General features: G+C 46.4%; 2 protein-coding genes across 5 annotated transcripts in view; one reads left to right on the top strand and one right to left on the bottom strand.

Moving 5' to 3' along the window:
- LOC139765160 (long-chain-fatty-acid--CoA ligase 1) overlaps positions 1–23,678 on the bottom strand; it is a 102,769-nt gene that overhangs the window by 77,336 nt on the left and 1,755 nt on the right. Inside the window, exon 1 of one of the 4 annotated variants that reach the window (XM_071692400.1) lies at positions 14,776–15,038. The exons of 2 other annotated variants lie outside the window; for them this stretch is intronic. The gene's annotated coding sequence lies outside the window, so the exon portion shown is untranslated. Of the gene's footprint in view, positions 1–14,775; positions 15,039–23,678 lie in introns of those variants that run through there. One more of the 4 variants, XM_071692402.1, reaches the window with a different exon arrangement.
- The window catches only part of Shrm (shroom), a 100,036-nt gene that overhangs the window by 63,703 nt on the left and 12,655 nt on the right, over positions 1–23,678 (top strand). The gene's annotated exons all lie outside the window — the stretch shown is intronic.

Here is a 23,678-nt window from a genome sequence, read left to right on the forward strand (position 1 = left end):
AGGAAGCCACCGTTACATAAGGTGCCAGATGAAACAGTGTTACTTTACTGTGGTGGTGCCAGATGAAACAGTGTTACTTTACTGTGGTGGTGCCAGATGAAACAGTGTTACTTTAGAGTGGTGGGGCCAGATGAAACAGTGTTACTTTACTGTGGTGGTGCCAGATGAAACAGTGTTACTTTACAGTGGTGGTGCCAGATGAAACAGTGTTACTTTACAGTGGTGGTGCCAGATTAAACAGTGTTACTTTACTGTGGTGGTGCCAGATTAAACAGTGTTACTTTACTGTGATGGTGCCAGATGAAACAGTGTTACTTTACAGTGATGGTGCCAGATGAAACAGTGTTACTTTACAGTGGTGGTGCCCGATGAAACAGTGTTTCTTTACAGTGATGGGGCCAGATGAAAAGTGTTACTTTACATTGATGGTGCCAGATGAAACAGTGTTTCTTTACAGTGGTGGTGCCAGATGAAATAGCGTTACTTTAGTGTGTTGGTGCCAGATTAAACAGTGTTACTTTACTGTGGTGGGGGACTTGGGGTTTAGGATACCATGGGTGGGGTGGATGGGTGGTGGTGTCTTTGGCATTGAGGAACAGTTGGGGTGCCAAGGGTGAAGGAGGGTGGTGCTTCCTGTATGGCACTGGAGGCCAAGGGGGAGAGTGGCACGTGTCAGCTCTGTGGTGTGTGTGTGTGTGTGTGACACTGAGGGCCTATCCGGCACCCCAGGTTCGCCCCCACCCGGCATCTGGCACCCCAGGATCATCCCCCCCCCCCTTCCGCCCCACACCCCTTAGCAGCTGGCACTGCAGGCTCTCCCAGCTGGCACAGACTACCAGCTGCCTGGTGCATGACTAGCGTCCAACTGGTTACATGACTACATCAGAAATCCCGTTATATTATTATTATCATTATTATTATTATTATTATTATTATTATTATTATTATTATTATCATTATTATTGTTATTTTAATGTTATTTTTAATGATATATTATTGTTAATATATTATGATTATTATTTGTTATTATTATTGTTAATGATATTAAATAATTATCATTATTATTATTATTATTATTGTTGTTGTTGTTGTTGTAATAAATTATCATTTGTTATTACTATTGTCAATGATATTATTGTTAAATTATTATTATTATTATTATTATTATTATTTTCTTTTTTCTTTTCTTTCAAACTATTCGCCATTTCCCGCATTAGCGAGGTAGCGTTAAGAACAGAGGACTGGGCCTTTGAGGGAATACCCTCACCTGGCCCAATTCTCTGTTCCTTCTTTTGGAAAATTACTTATTATTACTTAATTTCAAAACTCACTGTTTAATTCGGAAAAAAAATAACATCCAATATGAACAGTCGAGTCTACTCAAGAACTTAATTCTGTTCTCCATTTGATGTGACTCACGTTACAGGTCTAATCAAAGTATCCTCCTGTACCTTAATTGAAGTCACTAATGACAGCACGGCGTAACTATACCCCCGCCCCCATCTGTACAAGATGTCTCGTCAAACACCAGGTTATCCAACCACCCCAGGGGGTCGTAAACATCGCGGTCAAGGGGGGTCGTTGCATTGTGCTCATAGGGTTGACTTACGACCCAGGGTACGGCGCTCAGGTTGCATAACACAAAGTGTCAAGATTAGGGTACAATCTACATGACCTGGGTGGCTGGACCCCATGTTCCTTCCACTCCCAGGTCACGTGCACCTCTCTCCCTCCCTCCCTCTCTCTCTCTCTCTGTCTGTCTGTCTCTCTCTGTGTCTCCCCATGACACAATAATCACCTCCCCCCCTACCTTACTCACTCACCTTAGGACACGCACACCCTCACACCAGCCAATCAGCCAATCTCTCCCCTTCCCTCCCTCCCTCACACCACCACCATCCTGAACACATGAGGGAGGCGTCCCTACATCTACTTGCCTCTCTCTCTCTCTCTCTCTCTCTCTCTCTCTCTCTCTCTCTCTCTCTCTCTCTCTCTCTCTCTCTCTCTCTCTCTCTCTCTCTTCCCCCCACACGCGCCATGACATCCTCACTTGTGTCGAATCTATGATCATTCCTGTGCGGCGTAGTAATGTTTCGCTCGCGGATGTACCTGCCACCCACCCAATCCTCCCCGTCCTCCTCCTCCTCCTCCTCCTCCTAGGGTGTAGGATGGGGGGTAAACCTCCCCCCAAGAGACAAAGAGAAACGCTAAGGCGGCGAAAAACTCGTCCGTGAAGATAACTGTCTCGACCCCCGTCCCTTTGCCGATGAGATTCATCAAGCCACATGGTAACGCTGGTGCTGGCCCAGTGCGTGGCTTGGTTTAGACCACACATCAGAGACGTGAGGTTTGTCTACACAGTCGCCGTCCGTCACGTACGTGTGTTTGGTACTCCCTCCCGTAACCAGCGCGTGGCGAGGTCAAATCCTGCCACACCAAATCAAGGGCCATCTCGTGGGGCGAAGGGAGGATAGAGTGAGAGAAGACTTTGAATGTTGTTATTAATCAAGGGAGTCGTCTGCAAGTGCCTGTCGTCCCGACTTTCAAAAGACGGGAAGGTGAGGTTAGTTTAGGGAACAAAGAGAGAGAGAGAGAGAGAGAGAGAGAGAGAGAGAGAGAGAGAGAGAGAGAGCAGAAAAACCAAAGGAAGGTTTTTGGGAAAGCAGAGACTTCACTCACACACCCCCATCAGGTAGACTTGAACGGTGAGGCAGCCACACTTATCAAGGGAGATTTTGAATCTACAGGTAAACAATCAGGGAGATTATTCCGATGGTCCAATATTTATCTCCCAGGTCCAATATTCATCTCCCATGACGGAATGTGTTGGAGTTCGCGGTGGAGGTTCTTTGGAGGAGGGGAACCTTGTTGGCTGTTGAGGGAAGGGGCTGTTACTGATGGAGGAGGTTGTTAGGGGTGTTAGAGAGGCTTGCTGCTGGAGGAGCAGGTGACCACTAGAGAAGGTTGTTGTATAAGAATGTTGTTAGGGTAGGAGGCTGGTGTATGAGAACGTTGCTCAAGTTGTAGGATGACGCTGTTTAAATAGGAAGTTGCTGGAGGAGGAGGTTTTCGTTGGTGGAGAAGTTTGTTGGAGGAGAAAGTCGTTGTCGGGGTAGAAGGTTGTTGGAGAGTGAGGTTGTTTGTTGTTGTGGAGGATGTTGGTTGTGGAAAGAGGAAATTGACTGTGGAAGTCGTTGTCGGAGGAGACGCCAAGGGAAGGTTGTTGTTGTTGTTGGAGATTGCTGGGGTGTGGTTGTTGGAGAAGGAGGAGGAGGAAGGGTTATTGTTGAAGGTGGAAGACTGCTGTTTGAGGAGGTTGTTGTCAGGGGGGCGAGAAACGAGATGCCCCGGGAGCTTCAGGTGACGACACCAAACGCTGGCCTCAACCCACACTTGGCAACAGTGGCCTCACTCACACACACACACACAGACACACACACACACACACACACACACACACACACACACACACACACACACCGTAGAGAATGTTCAAAAGATGGGTTTGGGGGGTTACATGAGTGAGAAACTCCCTCCCTGTACGGTACAGATATGTAATTACATAGGGGCCCCCACGGGTACAGAACTCCGCCCCGTATTTGATGACCTACCAGGTAATTACAGACTCGCCATATGGAGGCTGGGTAGACCTGAACTCCCCCTCCTGCTGCTGCAGGCCTCTTGTGTGTTAGGAGTCACGACTGGGCGAAGGGAGAGGAGGTAAGCCTTCGTACTCTACACACTATTGCATTTACTAAATATGCCGAGGTGTGTGTGTGTGTGTGTGTGTGTGTGTGAGGAAAAGTCATGCGTCATCGTCAGGGGATCGAGACTTTGAACCCTGGAGTCTGAGCGGGAAGCGGTTGGGCAGGTTCAAACTAAGGGGGAAGTCGGGTGGAGGCCGGGGGGGTTGTTCCCATGGGGGGACACTCCCTTAGTGGTTTGGGGGGGGGGGGGCAATGCACCTGCCGGAGCAAGTCCTACCCTACCTTACCCTGCCCGCCCGCCCGCCCGGCACCCAGCACACGGCCAAGCCTCAACCCCGGCGCCGATGGACCCACGAGACGCGTTCACTCTTGGACTTCGATGCTTCCAAAAAAAAAAGGAAATCAGGCTGTCGATCTGGTTGGAAATACATGGAGTTCTCTTCCTAAACAGTCGTTCCTCTCTCTCTCGTCTGAACGAGTCATTAAAAGACTCCGTCACTGTCTCAGTGCGAGCGTGGTTTAGTCGCCTTCGAAAACCCTCCGAAGCAACGGCGATGGTGGCTGCCCTTAACGGAGGGTGACACAGATGGTGGCTGCCCTTAACGGAAGGTGACACAGATGGTGGCTGCCCTTAACGGAAGGTGACACAGATGGTGGCTGCCCTTAACGGAGGGTGACACAGATGGTGGCTGCCCTTAACGGAAGGTGACACAGATGGTGGCTGCCCTTAACGGAAAGTGACACAGATGGTGGCTGCCCTTAACGGAGGGTGACACAGATGGTGGCTGCCCTTAACGGAAAGTGACACAGATGGTGGCTGCCCTTAACGGAAGGTGACACAGATGGTGGCTGCCCTTAACGGAAGGTGACACAGATGGTGGCTGCCCTTAACGGAAAGTGACACAGATGGTGGCTGCCCTTAACGGAGGGTGACACAGATGGTGGCTGCCCTTAACGGAGGGTGACACAGATGGTGGCTGCCCTTAACGGAAGGTGACACAGATGGTGGCTGCCCCTAACGGAAGGTGACACAGATGGTGACTGCCCTTAACGGAAGGTGACACAGATGAGGATATTCGTATGACGAAATGGACTGTTGAAATGTACGGGGAGAGAGAGAGAGAGAGAGAGAGAGAAAAGAGAAGCCGAAACATAAGACGTATTACGAATCTTTCGTTCAAGGCTTTTTCATTACCCCCGTCCGTTGCCTTCCCTGTGGTTCCTCGTGCACGGCCCATCCTGGTGGGTCTGGAGGCAACCCATTGCGATGGTTGCCATGGGACGCTGTACAGCAGCATTCCTGGCTTTAGGGCGGGGAGGAAGCGAGGTTAAGAGCCTTGAGGAGGTGGAGTAGGTGGGGGGGGGGGGTGTTCGGCCTCACCTGACCGGTTGGCAAAGGTACATGACCGAGTCTTGGGCGTAGCTGAATCCACACAAACTAACACCCCCCTCGTCTCTCTCTCTCTCTCTCTCTCTCTCTCTCTCTCTCTCTCTCTCTCTCTCTCTCTCTCTCTCTCTCTCTCTCTCCCCACAACAGCTCAAGGTACGACGATGGGGAGGTGGGGTGGAGGGGGAGAATGCTACCCTCTACGCTCTGTTGGTTTTGGGTCCGGCATACGCTCGAGACTGCTTTACATATCTCTTCTGTTTACCTGGGTAACAACTAAGACATAGGAAGGTCGAACTGCGCAACACGCCCCGGGGGCCCTACACTTTACAAGGCCGACAGATTGTACCTTTTTTATGGATCATTTCTTTTTATCAATCGTCTTATCAACATCACGTGACCTTCAGTGCAGTTTCATAGGAGAAGAGAAAGTGAAACTTATTGAAAAATGTTCGGTTTTTTCTTTTTTTAGATCACTGTAAGTTAACCCTCTTCACCCAGCGGCCACAACTGTGCTCAGGTCTCCTTTTGCCCAACGACCACCCTCACTCACCTCTTCGGCACCACCGTTCCTGCAGAGACGCCTCGCGCCCTCCACCTAGCCGGCAGCCCGAGTTTACCGTCTGCGAGAAAATTCCCCAGACTCTGAGGTCAACAATATGAGACTGTTACCCGATTCTTTTTCTCTTTTCATGCGATTCATTTCAATGACAGACAAATATTCCATGACCTCATCTTGACCAGACTTTGGCCCACTGTCCATGACGCACCCTGGAACGGACCGCATGGGTTGACGGGGTTAGGGTCCGTCCACCACGGTCTCTGAGAACACACCGTCTACCCGGACCAGACACTTATACTCAGGGAACGTACCCCGCGCCTGCGGAGTCAGAGCCGTTGGGGGTCAATGTTCATGCCTGTCTGATAAGTCAGATTTGCGCCTGCAGCATGAGGCTCTTCTCAAGAGGGATAAAGACAGAATCAATGGGGCTGGCCTTGAGAGTTGATGCCGATAGAGGCGAGGGGTAAATGCCCAATAGACCCCCTCCACCTGTGAACGTCAAAAATGGATGCGAGCGGATGAATGCCCTTTTCTTCGTCTGTTCCAGGCGTTACCTTGCTAACGTAGGAAACGGCGAACAAATGAATATATATATATATATATATATATATATATATATATATATATATTAAGTAGTGACGTAGTTGGTCGATGGCTAAAGGGGTTGAGGCACAAGGCGAATGTGCTGGCGGAGCGGCAGCTGACAAATACCCACACAGTCTGTAACTGTCCCGTGACATTTAGACTCCTCCCAGGAACACCAGCTAGGTGTCTTGTGTGTCTCTCACAACCACCAGACGTGCAGCCAGGGGGCAATACCAAACCTGCCATGAGAGAGAGAGAGAGAGAGAGAGAGAGAGAGAGAGAGAGAGAGAGAGAGAGAGAGAGAGAGAGAGACTCGAGAAGAAAAGGGCCTCATTCGCTAGATATGTTCACGGCGGAAATTGAAGCGCTCCCACCACAAGATCGCCTCCTTCCTCTCGGGGGGGGAGGGCTCCTGTCTTTTTGAAACCCTTGGACACGGCAAGCGGCCCCTTTATCTGACCAGGAGCAGTGGCATCTGTAGCTCACGAGAACCCATCACCAGGGATGGTATTAAGCCGACTCTCCAGCATTCAACCTGGGGCTTCTACTTTAGGTCTTGATGGACACACTCAGCCTCCTCAAAGCGGCAGACGTCCTCTGGAATCTCTTTTCTGATTGGGATCTTGACGTGCGGGACTTATACGAAGTCGTAGTGTATCGATTCCACGGAATCCTGAAGCCACTGGAAGCTTCGGATATGTCACCAGTCTACGCAGCGCCTACGTCTAAGGAGGGAAGCCGTAGCGACTAGAGAGTAAAACTTCAACTGGCGTCGGAGGACTGCCCACCCCTGTCTACAGATGCCCCTGGGAACCCCACCCACCCACCTCCTCGGCAGTCGTGGCCATCGTTGTCCAGCGTACTGTGCGCAGGCTCACGGTGGTCACCCCAGGCCTTCCTCGACGCGACAGAAGCGCCCTACGATGTCTCCCATACCAGTATTGAACGCGCGATGTTGATGAGAGGAATTCCGTTGCAGGTCAGGTTGTGTCACGACGTCGACGTACGACCTTGCCTTCGACATTGACGATACGACCTGCCTCCTACTAACAGCTCGAGTCCGTCATTACACACGTCCGAGGAAGGTATCCCACCCAGTGTGTGTGTGTGTGTGTGTGTGTGTGTGACTTTAAGGAGGGAAATCCACCCCACACGCACAGTCCCTTGCCTCTTGCCGATGCTGCTTAACCTAGTGATCGATGAGACGATCACAGAGGCTAAATAGAAGGGTGTGAGGGAGTTCCCTTGGACGTCTGCGTCAACAGACGCTCCTGTAGAAGGCTGCTGGAAGGGGGAACAGTCCAGTGTAACACAAGTCCCTTTAAAGGCCCCAGCAGCGCACCTCAGGACTCGTTCGCTACCTCATTCCCTGGCCTCACGCACCGCTGGCATGAAGGGAGACTTAGAGAGAGTACTCGAGTCGTGAGCGCAGAGGAAGCGGGGACGAGAGCCTTTAACTAAGGGCAAATTACTGCACCGGTGTGGCGCTGTTGAGTTGGCTGGCCAGGCGGCTCATAACAAGCCGGGGGGGTAGGAGTGGGGCGTCAGCACGCATGGCGGCAGAAGCTAATCAATCCCTGTGAAGGTAAGGGTTCCCAGGTGCATGGTCCGCAGGTGCAGGGTTACCCAGGTGCACTCCCTGGCTGCCAGCGACACCCACCAACCACCTGGGTGTACTCCCCAAGGTGTACGGGGTCTTCCTCCCCCGCTGTGTGCACCTGTAGCCGCCAGCGGCCACCATGATGAGGAAGTGATAACAATAAAGCCACTGAAGTGACGGGGGCGTCATCTGCACCGACCCCCTTCCATTCCAAGGCAACTTGCGGCCGACCCGGCAACACAAACAGTGCTGCTGCTCCTCGACCACTACTGCCCTGAGACGTGTCCTGAAACACAGGAGAAGAAACACAAGACGTCTCGTCACCGCGTTGTGTATAAAATCGCCCGTCCAGTTGTATTGTTGCTACCAGAGGCACGGAGACACAGCCATTAACACACTAGTCAGGAAATCCTCTTGGGTATGGGACCCGGCAGAGCTGCCGATAGGGGGCCCTCGTCAATGACCCTAAATTGGCGCGGGTGGGGACGTAAGCGCGCTGCAGAGGGAGGCACAATTTCGCTAAGAGATGTCGGGTATCCTCGGTAAAGGGCCCTCACCTGAACACGTTTCCCGCCCCTGACAGAATGTGGTCAGGGGAGTGCAGGTTCTGCATCCTGTAAATGGCAGTGGTCACACAGGAACGTTAGCCAGAAGGTTGGGTACAGGACTTTCGTTTCACAACCATATCCCCTGCGAATGCCTTTATGTAACTCACAGTACGATAAATCAGGGAAGTTGATTCAGCTTCCTGGAGCCACAGTGTGGGCTGTTAAGGAATTCGGTTCTAAGTCCAGGTTTAGAGATCTCTGTATCCTTCCAGTCTCTTGATTTCTTTCTCCTCGTTTGGCTTCATCCAATCCTTGCTTAGCCTAGGTAAGCGAGTTTAAGTTTAGCTCAAAAAAAAATCTGTGTGGGTATTATGTTGTAACGGTCTACAATTATCATATGTTTAAATTCTTTCATTCTTGGTTTTCAGACGTCTTAAACTTCTGTTCCAATTAGATTTAAAGGGGGTTAGGTGTCCCCACCACCCAGTTCACCAGTGTCATGTTCCTTATACCTCTGTGCTTGCGGGTAGGACTGGTCTCCCTGGCACATCCTGACCTTGACACAACAGGAAACCGGAGGAACAAGAAGAGAAAGCTGTGTGCATTGGTCAAGTAAGGTCAGCGCTCCAGCAATGGACGTACGATGAATGTACAGTCTCCAAGTGACATATTAACTTTGCGAAAAACCTCTGGAGATTTAGTCTTTTAATACCTAACACCTGGTTTTAATATACATTGTTTTTCATTTCGAACTTCAGTAGAGAATTTCTTAAAGTTTTATTGTCATCTAGTGCAATTCAGTATGACCCTCCCGCCAGCAGCTCTGTAGGTTCTGTAAAACCACAACACGCATTGTGCTTCCTCCTGAAGTGACGCTATGACTGAATGCCTTTCTCTGGGTATCGGGCAAGAGCGAACGCGTAAGCTGTCAAGAGCTACTTGTCGTCTCGTTGCCGTTCTTGATTACACTAAGACTTTTAAAGAGATTCCGCGCCTATTTTTGATGAGGGAAACACTTCATGGCAACGCAGTTTGATTGTTCTCCGTGATTGAAAGTCTGGAGGTCCTTCTCGGGCACCCTGTTATCTCCATGGACGAATGCAGGCGCGCACGGCACCTTCAGAATATATTTTGTACATCACCCGAACCACCCAGACCTGTGACCAGACCTCCTCCCTGAGCAACCTGACCCCCCCACCGAACTCCTCGACTTATATAACCCGACACCCACCCACTGTAACCTGACCACACCAGGTCCACCACTAGGTTGAAGGGGGGGAAACAGCACTTATTTTGCAGGTGGAAGTGCGGTACACCGAAGCTCTTAGATTAGCCAAGGGTTCAGTTGAGGAAGGCGTTAAAGACGGATTTCTGAGCCACACGCTCGTCCATAATGCATCGTCGTGCTCACGAAGCGTACCGTTGTGTTCCAAGGGGGATGGTGGTAATCCACCACATCTGTGGCAGAGACTTAATACGAAATATTGTGTAGAAACTTACGGCCAAATCTTCATCACCGATCACATAAACTTGCGATGATATCAGGTTAACCAACTTAGTAACTAACCAGAGGAGCGAAAACACCATATATATATATATATATATATATATATATATATATATATATATATATATATATATATATACATTTCTGGTAAACACCAAATGTACAGTGAAAGACTGAAAATGAAAAATATACCAGCCAAGTCTTCCAGTGGGTCGGCTTCCGGCTGTTAAACCTGGTCAGGAATTCTGCAATGCTTCAGGAAGGAGGGCAAGATCCCCCTACCACTGTGGGACGCCTTCAAACTGCCCTGTGGAACACCATAAAGATGCTGCCACTGGCGCCCTCATGTGCCTGCCTGGCTTTTGCTGCAGCGACATCCACCTTTCCTGCCACCTCACATGGTGACTGGAGGGCCTCGCCGACTTGAGCGACCTGGTTGTTTGAAACGTCTCAGACACAATAGACTATGGCCATGAAAACACAATAGACTATGGCCATGAAAACACAATAGACTATGGCCATGAAAACACAATAGACTATGGCCTTGAAAACGCCGTGTGACTCTTCATGAATTACTGATTGGTGTTTGGAGCCGCTAGCCTTTTAAGCTTTGATCTCAGAGCTGGCTAAAGGTGACGATGCGAGTCTCTAAATTAAGAGCTATGTGAAATGCTTCGAGGCCAAGACCCACCTAGTTCGGTTCGGAATTCTTATCTTGTTCTACCTGACACCGATTTCTCCTTAGTAATGACTGTCTCTTGATATTCTAAAGTTCACGGTTCCTCACGTATGGAACCACTCGCAACACAGCTCGGCACACCAGAACCCACTGCTCTTTGGAAGACCCGGCATCAATTCAGGTCCTTGTACCTCCGCGCTGGGGTGTCATCCCAAGACCAGTCCTGTAAGACTGTTGAGGATCCAGGCCCCGAGATGTCTATGACCTCGCCGGTACGATCGCATCTCATTGTGTGGCAGCTTGAGCCACAGGGTCCGCAACACCAATAGTCACCCTCCCTTCTCCTCCTGTGCGTTAAGATTCACCCCGTGTTGCCAGACTTGGGACACACACACCTCATTGTCAGTCAGGCTGGAGCGTTGTCATCTGAAGCTGGTCGTCAACAGTAGTAGTTTTTTGTTTTTCTCAGATCTCTTCACCTCTTCCAAATTGTCAATAAGTTGTTTTCGCCCCTTTTTAAATGTATTCAGCCTTCGTCTTGGCTTCATTATAACACTAGTTCTAACCCTTCTTAACCCTGGGAGTTTCGTTCTAGACCCTGAGGAAACATTGATTATGATGGAGCTATCATCTAGAATCACTTATGTACCTAGTACCATATCGGGTGACTCTCGATCCTATGGTTCGATGAACAGGTAGGTCGCCATATTTGTTTATCCTGGAACCAGAGCGACGACTTGAGCCGTTAAGCCTGCAAAAAGAAAAAAAAAAAATTCGACGACGTTATCACCCGTGCATATCTTATCGATCCTTCCACAAAATCACATCGCAGGTTATCTTTCTTAGGACATTATCATTTATACCGACAGTGCTGTTGATGTCTTCTCAGCCATGGCCCAGTGATAACGAATTTCTCCTCGAGCTTCGTCTTTGGAATTTACTCATTGGTGGGAACCATCGGAAACAAAACAAGAACATACCTCGAACCTATAAACGGCTGGTGTTGGATTTCACCTAGGGAAAAAAAAAAAATAGCATAACTTAGATGTATCAGGTAATGATATCTGCCCGAAACTGGAAGGCGTCTTAAACTTTCTCTTGTTAGCTATGGTGTAAAAACTAGATGAACTTTAATGTTATTAATACCTGATGTATCTTTCGCCGCCACTTTATCGACCAACCCCGAGGGGATGAAGAGCTGGGTAAACTGCGGACAAAACGCCCCGCCCAAGATTCGGACTCCCGTGTATCATGAGTTTAAACTAAAGCTCACCATTCCTAGCGAAGCCGCCACAGAACAACCCCTGGTGTATCCCCACCGCTTCATCTGCCCTGGTTTACCCCAATGTCATCGATCCATTTCATCCAATTCCTCCCACCTCTTGCTTCGTCACCTCCCCAAAGTCCCTTTAACTCCATCCTTCCATCTCTTCTTATTCCCTCCACTTCTGAGACATGTATCCCCTCAGTCAGTCTTCCCTCGCTCATCCCACGCCATCCCAGAATAACCGCAGACCCCATCCCTAACATATATATACCTCCCTTATCACCTAGTTCATGGACAGATTAAACATACATGGTGATATCAGTCACAATATTGACGCAGACCTGTCTTCACCTAGAAACCATTCACTCTCCTCCCTTCCTTACTCACATACATGTCTTACTCTCCCAATAAAATCTCTTCACTACATATATTACCTTCCCCCAATCCACATACTTGAAGCACCATCCAAAAGGCCTCGTATATACAATCAACCCTACCATACATACACCTTCTCGGATCCATAAACGCCACATGCAACTCCCTCTCTTTGTCTAGATATCTAAGCGAACAAATTCCTCTAAGTCAACACCAAGTCCTTGATCCCTGTACATCTCATGAAGCCACATTCATTGCCCTTCCCTTGTAATGTGTTCTCTTTAAGCCACCACACTCTCAGTCACCACTCACCCCATACACCTTACAAGGTACACTCACCAGGCTAGTCATACCTCTGCAGTTCGAACATCCCTTAGATCTATACATCATTAGAAACACTTGTAAGATCTAAGTTGTCACATACATCAGTGTGTGTGTGTGGTGTGTGTGTGTGTGTGTGTGTCAGGGGACAAAGCCCCTTTTACCCTCATCCATCCCCAAGATTTTTCATTACATGTTTGATCCTGGCCCGTCTGCGTGTATTTTTGGAGGGGGGGAAAAAGAAAATTTCCCTAATCGTCCCACGTCGAGATTAAGCGTGTAATCTCGACGGGCTCAGTCGTAACACACGCCCTGTTTTTTTGTTGACTCTCTCTCTCTCTCTCTCTCTCTCTCTCTCTCTCTCTCTCTCTCTCTCTCTCTCTCTCTCTCTGCCGATTTTGTGAACCTCTGGTATGAAAAGCCGTTCACCCAGGATGTGGTAAAGTAGATCCACGTTAACAAACACCCCTGTACAACCCGCTTCAGTCAGCAAGCAGTTCTGCAAGTGTGAACTTTGGGGGTTGGGGTTAGGGGGGGGGGGCAAGGAGGGGAGTTGAGTTAAATTCGCCACTGTCTTGTTCCCTAGTGCCTGCATGATGACATAGGCAAGATAGATCAATACATGACGCACGTCTGCCATATTATGAAGTCGGCGACCACAGCGATCTCAACGAGAATTATTTACCTAACGTGATCTCCAAATTGAGCTAAACACAACAGGTTTAAGATTTCAATTTTGTGTACTGTAAATATTCACATAGAAAAAAAAAATTCATGTGTCAACTTTCGCAAATTTTGTATAGCTAGTAATGCGGACTTAGTGAGTGGATCAAAGATCAAGGAATTTTTTTCATGAAAATGTGTATATACCGTCTACGTGATTAAAAAAAAAAAATTTAATTGAATCGGGGAAAAAAAAAAACTTGTATTTCCTAAGACATTACCTCGTGAGAGGCGACATAACATAACATCTTGCCAGGGTTAACCTCAAACATATTTTTTCAGTTCGTGCTCTTATTACGGACGGTTTACTTCAAATATAGTTCGTTTTCCTTGACATTTCGTAAGCATATGAGATGAAGCCACCCAGAAATATTTAGGAAAGAATTCTTGTATTCATTAAACTCTTGAAGTTACTTTAAGAAAAACATGAATACACAAGACGGACGTAACTTCTTTATACCCCGACCCTCACTAATCAACGTTTGCCTGTGCGCTGTTGGGTTATGCGTTCGTCTAACTTGATCTAAAGACAAAGTCGTTGGCAGCCGGGTGTGGGGAAGGGGAGCGAATTTGTAAGATCCGTTGTTCCCGTTGTTTTTTAAACGTTTTCCTGTACAGAAATAAATGTTAGCGCCCCTTTAACTTCGGCCTTCTTATCTTAGCGTCAGATTCCCAACGACGATCAATAGAATGCTGAAAAATTAAAGAGTCATGATTTAAACACTAATGTAATTCGTTGCATAATCATAAAGCATGTGTCGTACGGCTGGCAACGTTGTAAAGCTGTGGTGGTGGTGGTGGTGGTGGCAGGTGTGCGTCTCCAACAACGCTTTACTGCCCGAACGCAAGTCCTCCGCTATTCTCAGCACATGCAGTCTGCCCTTCACAGCTTTCCTGGCACTCCCATATCTGGCCTCAGGCAGCCACAACGTGTGCCGCAGCTGACACGCCCATCTGGCAACACGATGTACCAAAACTGATTCATCACTTCTAATGTAGAACACACTGTTACACCACGAGAGCACATTATAATATTCCATAATTCTTTCGACTAATTGATCGGTCATTTTTCAATACACTCTTTCTTTAATCCGATAACCCCCAAATTCACATGATCAACCCTGCAGCTTTGATAAAACTGTCGATGAAGTTAATCGTTTCAAAAACATGACCTATATTTTGAGATGATTATAACATTTCGTACTCATTATGCGCAGTCGGGTCATCTGGGAATAGTGTTTCCACACTGGGTGGGGTGGCGGCTTGGGGAACGTTCCCTTCAGGCCCTGATTCCGGAAAATTCCTCGCCTACTCCAGCACAGCAGCACACGAGCCTTGTCAACTGGCTTAGCTTCACTTGCACTGACATCAATACTGTGTAAGGCACGAGTATATTTTGGCCTGGGCTTCCTTCACACGTGGCTATAAAACCATCACGACACTCAGTTCTGTGTACAACACTTTTAGTTTATAACAAGAGTGTAGCGATGCCTCGCCAAGGGTTTAGCACTTACTGCACGGTATACACGATCATAAACACACGGGAGGAACGACGGGAGAGCAGGAGCTCTAGCACAGCAGAGAACAGTGACACACGAGCAACTGAGAGGAGCGGTATCGGCTACCAGCTGATCTGGTGCGGCGCCTGCTGGTGCTGCTGGCGCTGCCGGCGTGGGCGACCGCGTGGTGGCGCATAGGCAGGCGGGCTCGCCGCGCTCCGCTTCTTCTCCACCTCCAACAAGTTCTCTCGGTGTCACTTCCGCCGCGCTGGCAACGACCACCTTCACACACACAGGTTTGAGACCGCCGCCGTGGGACAAGCTATACACAGCCTTTATTCATTTGTCCACAAGATAAGGAAATATTCCGTTTGTTATGGTTTCTGAGCGTGACATCGAAAACTGAATCACAACGTTAGATGTTCCATTGACGAGAGATGCTGACGGTGTTAGACCACAGCGCCAAGTTCTTCTGAGGTACATCGCTAGTGTGGCCCCTTGCGACTTTATGACCAAAGGCTTCAACAATGCCACGTAGGCTCATGACGTAAAATGGCCCGGCTGGTATGTGAGACGTGCAGGTATAAATTACAGTCAAGGTCAATAGCCAGCAACCCATCCGGTCCCCCGTATCCTACCCACCCACCAGCCCCTCTCCGTAGACCTTGCATAATCTTCATCAACGCTTGTTGTATGTATCCATGGTTAGGAAGGGGGGGTGATGGTGGTGGGGAGTGTGTCTGAAATGTCACCTTCCCCCTTAGTCTATGCACTCCAAGCGCCACGTCCCGTACTGACGCCACGTCAAAGGTGTAGTGTGCATCGCCGTGCACTATAGATCCGTTGATTTCGATGGACGGTGAGCGATCCACACGCGCGCGACTAGAGTATGAAATAAAAGAATAAAACTGAAGTAAATGAAAAATATATATATATATATATAGAAGGAAAACTTTTATACATCCTTCCTGGCGGCCGCGGCGTTCCTGTGTGCTAATCAAGCCCATCCCGTCCCCAACCCACACACAACTACCCTGTCCATCATGATGGTTGTACAGCCAGCTGTGTGTCGTCACCACCAGAGGGGCCCCCGCGGAGCACGGGGGGGTGGAACGGCCCGACATGCACTGGGCCCGAGGGAGGGAGGGAGACTGACTGACAGACCCCAGCAGGTGGCGCCATACCGGCTCGCTGAAAAATCTTTAGCCACGGATCAAACACAAGACACACAAAAAAATAGAGAATCAGGAATCGACCAGTTATCACCCTATGACAACTCTGAAAAAAAAAAAAAAGTGTACGTTACGAACGAAGGCACAAGCATTCGCTCCAGGAGCGACGTCAGTAGTGGGTGTCTGTGTCATTTGTGGGTTGACAATAACCTGCTCGTATGACAGTCTAGAGGAAAGCGGTCAGGTCAATATCAGCCAAGGAGGGCGAATTGTATGTCTGTGGCACGCAAGACGTAAACTCTCATTTCATATCCTGTCGGTTTTCTTGAAGAAACAGGTTGATGTCAATTGTGCTTTCCCGTAAACTGAGAATGAGGGAAATATATTATATTTTCAGAGAGGCAAAAAAGCTGTATCAACTAATAGTGACAGTCATTGTCAACGTGTTATTGTTATCAATATTCAACCCCAGGACCCATGTCCTAAGGGTCCTACATCTCTTGAGACTGCTCTCCATTCAGGAGCTGGGAAAGGATGATCTTTACAGCGAAAGGATCCTCGACAAAACTGTATCCTTTCCCTCCATTGACGAAGTGCGTATACACCCGTAAACTCATCGATTTATTTATGATTGCCCCTGGTTCCCTTTCGTGAAAGCATCCTGGTGTTATTGTGCAGGAACTCCTGTGACTCCAAGGTTGCGCTACTTCCAGTCGCAGGGTAATGTTGGACTCCTCTGGAGTGGAAAGTTCTCCGAGGAGAGTGTACTTCCTTTCGTTAACACGAGGATACTTCCTCCAGGTTCTGTCCATTCAAAATCCCACAAGCTAACCCGTCTTCCTCCTCTAATAAACTTAATGACGTTGCTTTTATTCACGTATAATCTCATCTTTCTCCTTTCACACTCTCAAACTTAGAAACCAACTTCTGCAGTTTCTCGCTCGAAACCTGTCAAATATCCTCTCTCGTAAAAGTCGAAGGAATTGTTGTTGAATGGCGTGTATTGTGGAGTATTGACATTATTAGCGATTCATTACGTTACTTTATAATCTCAACTTTCTTCTTTCACACTCTCAGACTTAGAAACTAACTTCTGCAGTTTCTCGCTCGAAACCTGTCAAATATCCTCTCTCGTAAAAGTCGAAGGAATTGCTGTTGAATGGCGTTTATTGTGGAGTATTGACATTATTATTGATTCATTACGTTACGTCGTGTTGATTTCACATGTGTTACGGATTGTTAGTCAGGTGGTTCGTGTACATCAGAATATTACTGTGGAGGTATTGTCTTTACATCTGTCGCCTTAAGAACTGTTCACTGTTGACGCCGTAATGCTTTTAAAACTTGGAGTTTGCGTGATCAAGTCACCCCTTCATCTTCTCTCTTCCTGATGATATCATCTTTGTTGCCCTCCTCTTGCGAAGCTTCATTCTGAAGTTTTACCCTGACATGGAACGTGAACAGTGCGCTACTTTCTTTTTTTATCTACTTCGTTTCGAATTTAATATATTTGCCAGCAGACAGTTTGCCTCCTTTACGTTTCTCCTAAAGATGAGGCTCTGGCGAAAGGTTATGTACAATAAAACCTCCAAAAGTCCTGCTCAGGCACAAACGTACGCTTTACTTTCTGCTAAATTATGTTTCTATCGAGGCTTTCTATCCCTGTGTCCCATCCCCATTACGTTGTATTTACATGGTTGAATTCCATCAACCGTGTATCAGACCAGGTTTGCACAGTTTGTCTAGATCCCCAATGTCAGTTTATGTAATCCTCCTCCCTCCTTCCCTCGTGACCTTGGCGTCATCTGCAAACACATTCGGGTAAAAGTCCAATATGTCTGGCAAGTCAGGTTCATAGATCAAGAACAGTAACGGTGCAAGGACTGAGCCCTGAGGTAAGCCAGTGGTGACGCCAGCCGAATTGAAGAAGGCTGTTATGACAAGTATCCCATAATCCTTTTCCACGAATTTAGTTATTTCTAATGTATCGTAGGTGTTTACCCCCTTGTTCCTTCCTGAGGATGCAGCTTATTTACCACCTTCCTGTTTGGTACAGTGTCAAATGCCTTGAAGCAGTCTAATTATTACATAATCCACCCACCCTTCTCTTCTTGGAGTTTAATCTCGAGACTTATTCGTCAGAAAGCTTTTTATTTTAACTCATGACCTTTCCCTTAAATCCGTGTTATTTCTCACTTTACGTAGATCATCCTCTTAAAAGTAATCACCCATTTCGTTTCTAACTTTCTTTCCCCCGTGTTTTACAGACCACACTCGTCAGACAGTTAGTACAATTTCCTGATCTCTTTTCATTAAAGATTGGTGTCTGACATTTGACCTCTCCCACTCCTTTGGTGTTTGACCTTTCTCCGGCCACATCTTGAACCTTTCAAATAGTTTGTCAAGTGTGGTATCTGCACCCATCTTCATCATATTTGAAGACCCTTCATCAGGACCAAGGCTCTTATTAAACATCAAGGACCTTTAGCAGTCTGATTGTGGCTTTTCTAGACATATAATTGCTTTCTAAGACCACTTATATCCCTTGTATCTCATTGATGTTCAGAGCTGTAGTGTCTACCACTGTGAAAACACTCTTGAACCTTTTATTCAGTTCCTCTGTTGAACCTTATATTCAGTTCCTCTTTACTTTTTTACCTTTCTCCACAGTTCTCCCTGAATTCCTTAGTTCCACTTCCATGTACCAATCTTGATTGTGCTCTGAATAGTACCTCTGTGCATTTGTTCTATTTCATGATAATTCTTTTGAGGATTAGGAATTTTATCTCATCCTTCGAGTTATATCACCTCTGATGAATAACCTACAGAATTCCACCTTCCTTGCAAGTCTCTTATTTCACTCTAGTACATGGGCGCAACACAAGTCCATAGTGAACGTAATTCTACTCACCCATTTCTTTATCTGTGAAATTGCACTTGGCATAGTTCTAGCCATCAAAAGTCCCTTTTCCGCCCTCTCCTCTCTGGTTGGAATATGGTCGCATTTCCAATCCATAAATCATCAACTGTTTACGTCAGACTGCCTCCCGCTCCTCACTAATGTGTCCCCCCATCTTCACGCTCGGTAAATCCTCTCTTCTTACGAAAGATACTGAATGAGAGGAGGTTCTTCACGTCGCATTCCCACGCTGAGAATACTTTGACAACTTCCATCCTCCTGAAGATGACTGGTTAGCGCTCTGCTGCGTAATGTTCCTCCTCTTCCTGGCTCAGGCTTTCTCTTCTTCACTACCTGACGTGTACGTACGCGAGGTGTTGTGGTATTGGAGAGTCCACCATACACACGTTTTCGTTTCGGCCATAGACCTTCGACAACACGTAACTCACTCGACCCCTTTTTATTCGTGAATATATTTATTCATGCAAGAGGTCATAGTCGTGCGCACGATTCTAGTATAAACATATACTGTATTCTTGCGGTGAGCGCTACGAGCTTTAGCCTTACCTAACGGCAAAATCTGGTGGTTAAGTACTTGCAGGTGCGGTCTCTCTCTCTCTCTCTCTCTCTCTCTCTCTCTCTCTCTCTCTCTCTCTCTCTCTCTCTCTCTCTCTCTCTCATCGTATTCACCTACCTTCCCGCGAGGCCGGGTACCACATAATGCAGGTCTGTTAATTCCTCCCATGTTCTGAGCAGCGGAGCCTCGCCCTGTTTATAGTACAGGCCAGTACACAACAGCCTACACCGAACTCAGGTTTCAAGTGAAATCGCTTATTCGAACCAGTGTCGTACCAGTTTATAGCCTTATGTTCAACATGATATTCCCACTTCCAGTAACACTGTTCTGTAGATGTGAAAGTGAGGTGTACAACGTCTTACAAAGTAAGAAAACACATTACCTTTCGCATGATGACGTTCGTTTAAAGAGAAGGGATGTTACACCCTATTTAAAACGGATACGTGAAGTCTGTCTTTTCTCGAACTACAGTTATATCTGTATGCCAACATGTATTAATATTAATGTATCCTGATACAAGTCTTTGTGTATTGGAAGTTTATATACTGGAAGCTTTATATATGTCTGTTGCCGAGCTGCTCAGTAGAGCCACAGGAGGTGACGTCACAGGGGAGTGCGTGCTCGCCTGCCAGGCGTACGAAAATAGTTACCAGGTAGCGCAGTAATCGAATAGGGAGAGCATTGGTATTGGTGAACTGTAAACCATTGCTGGGAGGAATATTTTCTTTATTTACCCATGAGCAACATCTAACGTTGGAAAAATCAGTGATTATTATGTCAAATTTCTCGCATATCATTATTGTAGATTTAGAAGCGTAAAATACATTTTTCTGTAGAATATCCAGTATCAAATATCTCTTCAGATTTAATTTACTCATAAAATTAATGCAGAGAACTCCAGTGCTGAATCTAATCTGCTCACAAACATGTCTCTAAAAGTAGTCAAAGTCTCCAGCATTGTCGGGGGGTAAGGGCAATAGGGAAAGGCCATCTATAGACCACAGATTCCTGAGGTAACTCCTTACCCTCTCGCACCTTCCCTTACCCAGATTGCCTTTGTCAATGCTCCATCCCATTTAGCATGTAAAGAGATGTTCATATTCATATTATACATTGGAAGAACGTAATAGGGGAACAACAGGCTTTTGACCAGAAAGTAGCCTTATTTTGTTTAATGCATCTCTCTCTCTCTCTCTCTCTCTCTCTCTCTCTCTCTCTCTCTCTCTCTCTCTCTCTCTCTCTCTCTCTCTCTCTCTCTCCGGGGTGCCTCCCGCCCCAAGGAGGGAACTTAGGGAAAACGGACCCAGTCCCCTAACCACTCGTGAGTTAAGGGGGGACAAGTGTGTCACTTGATCTTACTCAGTTTATAAGTATACTTATATAACAATCACACTTTAACCATGTCCAAAAACTCTCCTCCATAATTTAAAAGACCAAACGCGCCCACAAAAACCGAACCAGATCTTGGCGGGGCTAAAAGTAGAATACACATTTTTCTGTATGTCTCTTATGTATATCTAATCCAGTGGCATCACTCACCATGTAAACCTAATCGTCTCAACATAGGGTTCATGCCTAAGATCATAGAGATAATAAACTGTACACATAATGGTCTAGTACAGAGCTTGTTATACAACAATACCAGAGTAGGTAAACCCGATACAGTGCTTTGTTATGCAACAATAACTGCGAAGGGAAAGCCGATAGCACACGGCAAGGTACCAGCATTTGTGAAGTCTTGCAGAAGCTCACGTTATGGTGGCCAGTACACCAAGGCCACCTTGGAGAGTTCAAGTGAGAGAAACATACACACGAGTTTATTAAAGAAAAAAAAAATTGACAAGAATGTGTACCGAGAGCTCTGGCCAAACTGTAATACTCCATGGCAGAAATCATCTGCAGGTCGACGCATTAGGTTACGTCCTTGACGACTATTATTATTCACCTTAGAAATATTTCAGAAACTGTTTTATTTACTCGTATGGATGACACAGTTTGACACATGTTCTTCGTGTCCGTGAGGTGTGTGAATCGCGTACTTCTTGAATTATTATATAGATTTACCCGTCTTTGTTGTAGGAGTACTCGCTTTTTATCTACGTTAAGCCACGTTCGTGCAATTGGCCGACAGCATCACAAATGGAGTATATAAAGGCGTTAAAGAAAGGGATTCGCTGGCCATACTTTTTTTTTTTACCATTGTTTAAGAACTAAATACTCATACCCACAAGAGAAACGAAAAAAAATTCTATGCATTATCTAAGGAAAATTATAGCGAATCCCAAAGATTGCATGCATTACGTAACTTGATATGTTCTGAGTATCAAATATCATTCTCTCCTTTCTTTTTTTTTGTCCAGGTTTACAGTGTCATCGTGTTAGTGTACCTAGTATACTAAACGTACTTCAAATACGTAGATGCTCAGAAACATCGTACACATGAGAAGCAAACATTGACGGTACGACAGTTTCAAGGAGCCGACTGGCAGCGGACATAGCTGGGTGGGGGGCAGTCGTGCGGTATTGCACCAACAAGCTTAAAGGCTCCTTTTTTTGTTTTTCTGGGAGGGAGGGACATTCCCAGGAAGGCGTTTGTGTTAAACCAGATGAAAACTTCAGAAACATTCCTTTACGTTCGGTTCTTTGTCTCCGCCAGTTCATCTGATCCTTCTTGGTTCCAAAGGGCATTTTCTTCTGTATCGATATTGAGTCATCGACTTTGAAATCTGAGGCTGGAATATCCTCCCCAGTATGAGGTCGTCCATGGTTCCTCTCTTTTTCAAGCACCCTGTCGCTCAGCTCTCTCTTAGGTCAAGTCCATTGATGAAAGTTATTACCTGTTCATGCAGTAAAGGGGAGTGGGTTCGACGTGCGTGTGTGTGTGTGTGAAAAGTCGTCTCTGGATGTCTTGGGAATACGTTTCTTTACGTAAAAGTGCCGATTCAAGTCCCTGGATAACTTAGGAATACGTTTCTATACGTAGAATTGCCGGGTCTTAATCCATCCTCCTGACAACGCAAATCTTTACGGAGAGAAATTATAGGAAGTGAAAACACATAAATATTTTATATCTCCTTTATTCTGCGGGGCCTTGGCTGCTACTCTGCTTATGAATGTTGATACTGTATAGTTTATTATCTCGATTTATGTTTATAATCATAGACACTTTTTTTTTTTAAGAAAAACAAATTTTAATGTTCAACCCATTACAGCAGCTGTCTATACTGCGCTGAGGACTTTCTACTTAGCGACCTTGCTGTTACTCCCCGAACATAACATCATATCTTTTAAGGTGTTTCTGAAGCTCTTATACACAATTCCTTTACTTATAGATAACTGTTGATCAGAATTATCCAAATCTAAAGCACAATAGCATTGTTTTTTTTCACAAAACATTCTCCAGCGATTTTTTTGACCTACCACAAGCCAGCAGCGTCTCACATCAAACCCTTGCGGTATATCTTAGCTTTTTATATTTATATATAAAAGCATCTAAAGTCTTCACAACCGAAATTATATACTTTTAAGATAATAAGGTACAACTTTCAGATTCTACCTGCGCCTAGCCTGTTCATCTTGAAGGAAACTCATGTATTTTGAGATAATGATAATAATAATAAGTTACGGTCTCCAGAGTCTCTGTCTTGAGCCAACCGTGTTCATCCTGAGGAAACATACCCCCCCCCCCCTTTGCGGACAGTATCACCCCTCCCCCTCCTCCCTTAATGCGACCACACACACAACACAAAAATTATACCTCGCCGGTCACCGTCAAATTTTTTTTTTTCCTTACTGGACACATACACACACACACACACTCTTCATCAGTTATCAACAAAATTCTGACGACACTTACCGATGGCATTCACTTTTCCTGGCGTACCTACTACACTGCTGCAACAGTTAAATGTAGTACAATTCGAGATGATGCAGCAACTCAAGACCAGCTTTATAACTTTATATCTGTCTCACTTCCTGTAGTTTCTTCTCCTGCGTAATGCAGTTTAAACTGTTTTGTTTACTCAATCGTTTAGTTCTATATAAAACCTTTTTTTTTACGTCTATTTTGTGTGATTTAAAGGCTTATTAGTTCCAAGTCTTCTGACAGATGAAACCTTTTTTTTTTTTACATCAATTTTGTGTGATTTAAAGGCTTATTGGTTCCAAGTCCTCTGACAGATGTAGCATAGCCTGGACCTGTTAAGTCAAGCTGAGGTAAGCTGAAGAAAAGATTGGGAGGGGGGGGGTTAGCACCTTCAAGGTAGTGTAG

The sequence above is a fragment of the Panulirus ornatus genome, chromosome 53 (genome assembly GCF_036320965.1).
Source record: "Panulirus ornatus isolate Po-2019 chromosome 53, ASM3632096v1, whole genome shotgun sequence".
Lineage (NCBI taxonomy): Eukaryota > Metazoa > Arthropoda > Malacostraca > Decapoda > Palinuridae > Panulirus > Panulirus ornatus.